Source organism: Amblyomma americanum, chromosome 6 (genome assembly GCF_052857255.1).
Source record: "Amblyomma americanum isolate KBUSLIRL-KWMA chromosome 6, ASM5285725v1, whole genome shotgun sequence".
NCBI lineage: Eukaryota > Metazoa > Arthropoda > Arachnida > Ixodida > Ixodidae > Amblyomma > Amblyomma americanum.
This window is the reverse complement of record NC_135502.1, coordinates 150,243,281-150,247,532: the sequence shown is the minus strand read 5'-3', so window position 1 is coordinate 150,247,532 and position 4,252 is coordinate 150,243,281. Positions and strand designations below refer to the sequence as shown.

General features: G+C 48.1%; 1 non-coding gene across 1 annotated transcript; it reads right to left on the bottom strand.

Annotated features, from left to right (window-relative positions):
• Positions 1-1,229: 1,229 nt before the first annotated feature.
• Positions 1,230-1,303, bottom strand: TRNAA-CGC (transfer RNA alanine (anticodon CGC)). The gene has a single exon. It is a non-coding gene; the product is annotated as a tRNA-Ala (tRNA).
• Positions 1,304-4,252: the final 2,949 nt, after the last annotated feature.

Genomic DNA, 4,252 nt, shown 5'->3' with positions numbered 1-4,252 from the left:
TACCTATGGCATCAAGACTGCCAGAACCTAGACCCTCGTTAAGCTATTAGCAGACAAGTTAAAGGAATTGAGGGGCCCGTTTGACAAATTTATGAAGGGAGCCAACAGTCACCGAAACCAAGGTGCATAGGGGAACGTTAATTTTTTTTTAATGTGTTATGCTTCTCAGGGGGATAATAATACTTAGATTAATAAATCGCTTAAAGAAAATTACTTATAAAGCAGCAGAAAAAACAACCATGCCGCCGATGGGATCCGAACCCACGACCTCCGAATATCGCGTCCGGTGCTCTTACCAACTGAGCTATGGCGACGGCTGTCCAATCTGCTGCTCTCTTGGGTATTTATGTTTACTGGGTGTAAGCGAGCCTTGAGAGTGTTCACCAGCGCCACCCTCGACCATAGCGGCGGACGTAGCACGTCCTGTAATACCGCGAGCGTGACGTAGAACGTCATCTAACGGCGAGGGCGGAAACTGTGCGAGAGCCCTCTTGTGCTACCTATGCATCAAGACTGCCAGAACCTAGACCCTCGTTAAGCTATTAGCAGACAAGTTAAAGGAAATGAGGGGCCCGTTTGACACTTTTATGAAGGGAGCCAACAGTCACCGAAACCAAGGTGCATAGGGGAACGTTAATTTTTTTTAATGTGTTATGCTTCTCAGGGGGATAATAATACTTAGATTAATAAATCGCTTAACGAAAATTACTTATAAAGAAGCAGAAAAAACAACCATGCCGCCGGTGGGATCCGAACCCACGACCTCCGAATATCGCGTCCGGTGCTCTTACCAACTGAGCTACGGCGACGGCTGTCCAATCTGCTGCTCTCTTGGGTATTTATGTTTACTGGGTGTAAGCGAGCCTTGAGATTGTTCACCAGCGCCACCCTCGACCATAGCGGCGGACGTAGCACGTCCTGTAATACCGCGAGCGTGACGTAGAACGTCATCTAACGGCGAGGGCGGAAACTGTGCGAGAGCCCTCTTATGCTACCTATGGCATCTAGACTGCCAGAACCTAGACCCTCGTTAAGCTATTAGCAGACAAGTTAAAGGAAATGAGGGGCCCGTTTGACAAATTTATGAAGGGGCCAACAGTCACCGAAACCAAGGTGCATAGGGGAACGTTAATTTTTTTAATGTGTTATGCTTCTCAGGGGGATAATAATGCTTAGATTAATAAATCGCTTAAAAAAAATTACTTATAAAGCAGCAGAAAAAACAACCATGCCGCCGGTGGGATCCGAACCCACGACTTCCGAATAGCGCGTCCGGTGCTCTTACCAACTGAGCTACGGCGACGGCTGTCCAATCTGCTGCTCTCTTGGGTATTTATGTTTACTGGGTGTAAGCGAGCCTTGAGAGTGTTCACCAGCGCCACCCTCCACCATAGCGGCGGACGTAGCACGTCCTGTAATACCGCGAGCGTGACGTAGAACGTCAACTAACGGCGAGGGCGGAAACTGTGCGAGAGCCCTCTTGTGCTACCTATGGCATCAAGACTGCCAGAACCTAGACCCTCGTTAAGCTATTAGCAGACAAGTTAAAGGAAATGAGGGGCCCGTTTGACAAATTTATGAAGGGAGCCAACAGTCACCGAAACCAATGTGCATAGGGGAACGTTAATTTTTTTTAATGTGTTATGCTTCTCAGGGGGATAATAATACTTATATTAATCAATCGCTTAACGAAAATTACTTATAAAGAAGCAAAAAAAACAACCATGCCGCCGGTGGGATCCGAACCCACGACCTCCGAATATCGCGTCCGGTGCTCTTACCAACTGAGCTACGGCGACGGCTGTCCAATCTGCTGCTCTCTTGGGTATTTATGTTTACTGGGTGTAAGCGAGCCTTGAGAGTGTTCACCAGCGCCACCCTCGACCATAGCGGCGGACGTAGCACGTCCTCTAATACCGCGAGCGTGACGTAGAACGTCATCTAACGGCGAGGGCGGAAACTGTGCGAGAGCCCTCTTATGCTACCTATGGCATCAAGACTGCCAGAACCTAGACCCTCGTTAAGCTATTAGCAGACAAGTTAAAGGAAATGAGGGGCCCGTATGACAAATTTATGAAGGGAGCCAACAGTCACCGAAACCAAGGTGCATAGGGGAACGTTAATTTTTTTTAATGCGTTATGCTTCTCAGGGGGATAATAATACTTAGATTAATAAATCGCTTAAAGAAAATTACTTATAAAGCAGCAGAAAAAACAACCATGCCGCCGGTGGGATCCGAACCCACGACTTCCGAATATCGCGTCCGGTGCTCTTACCAACTGAGCTACGGCGACGGCTGTCCAATCTGCTGCTCTCTTGGGTATTTATGTTTACTGGGTGTAAGCGAGCCTTGAGAGTGTTCACCAGCGCCACCCTCGACCATAGCGGCGGACGTAGCACGTCCTGTAATACCACGAGCGTGACGTAGAACGTCATCTAACGGCGAGGGCGGAAACTGTGCGAGAGCCCTCTTATGCTACCTATGGCATCAAGACTGCCAGAACCTAGACCCTCGTTAAGCTATTAGCAGACAAGTTAAAGGAATTGAGGGGCCCGTTTGACAAATTTATGAAGGGAGCCAACAGTCACCGAAACCAAGGTGCATAGGGGAACGTTAATTTTTTTTTAATGTGTTATGCTTCTCAGGGGGATAATAATACTTAGATTAATAAATCGCTTAAAGAAAATTACTTATAAAGCAGCAGAAAAAACAACCATGCCGCCGATGGGATCCGAACCCACGACCTCCGAATATCGCGTCCGGTGCTCTTACCAACTGAGCTATGGCGACGGCTGTCCAATCTGCTGCTCTCTTGGGTATTTATGTTTACTGGGTGTAAGCGAGCCTTGAGAGTGTTCACCAGCGCCACCCTCGACCATAGCGGCGGACGTAGCACGTCCTGTAATACCGCGAGCGTGACGTAGAACGTCATCTAACGGCGAGGGCGGAAACTGTGCGAGAGCCCTCTTGTGCTACCTATGCATCAAGACTGCCAGAACCTAGACCCTCGTTAAGCTATTAGCAGACAAGTTAAAGGAAATGAGGGGCCCGTTTGACACTTTTATGAAGGGAGCCAACAGTCACCGAAACCAAGGTGCATAGGGGAACGTTAATTTTTTTTAATGTGTTATGCTTCTCAGGGGGATAATAATACTTAGATTAATAAATCGCTTAACGAAAATTACTTATAAAGAAGCAGAAAAAACAACCATGCCGCCGGTGGGATCCGAACCCACGACCTCCGAATATCGCGTCCGGTGCTCTTACCAACTGAGCTACGGCGACGGCTGTCCAATCTGCTGCTCTCTTGGGTATTTATGTTTACTGGGTGTAAGCGAGCCTTGAGATTGTTCACCAGCGCCACCCTCGACCATAGCGGCGGACGTAGCACGTCCTGTAATACCGCGAGCGTGACGTAGAACGTCATCTAACGGCGAGGGCGGAAACTGTGCGAGAGCCCTCTTATGCTACCTATGGCATCTAGACTGCCAGAACCTAGACCCTCGTTAAGCTATTAGCAGACAAGTTAAAGGAAATGAGGGGCCCGTTTGACAAATTTATGAAGGGGCCAACAGTCACCGAAACCAAGGTGCATAGGGGAACGTTAATTTTTTTAATGTGTTATGCTTCTCAGGGGCATAATAATGCTTAGATTAATAAATCGCTTAAAGAAAATTACTTATAAAGCAGCATAAAAAACAACCATGACGATGATGGGATCCGAACCCACGACCTACGAATACCGCGTCCGGTGCTCTTACCAACTGAGCTACGGCGACGGCTGTCCAATCTGCTGCTCTCTTGGGTATTTATGTTTACTGGGTGTAAGCGAGCCTTGAGAGTGTTCACCAGCGCCACCCTCCACCATAGCGGCGGACGTAGCACGTCCTGTAATACCGCGAGCGTGACGTAGAACGTCAACTAACGGCGAGGGCGGAAACTGTGCGAGAGCCCTCTTGTGCTACCTATGGCATCAAGACTGCCAGAACCTAGACCCTCGTTAAGCTATTAGCAGACAAGTTAAAGGAAATGAGGGGCCCGTTTGACAAATTTATGAAGGGAGCCAACAGTCACCGAAACCAATGTGCATAGGGGAACGTTAATTTTTTTTAATGTGTTATGCTTCTCAGGGGGATAATAATACTTAGATTAATAAATCGCTTAACGAAAATTACTTATAAAGCAGCAGAAAAACAACCATGCCGCCGGTGGGATCCGAACCCACGACCTCCGAATATCGCGTCCGGTGC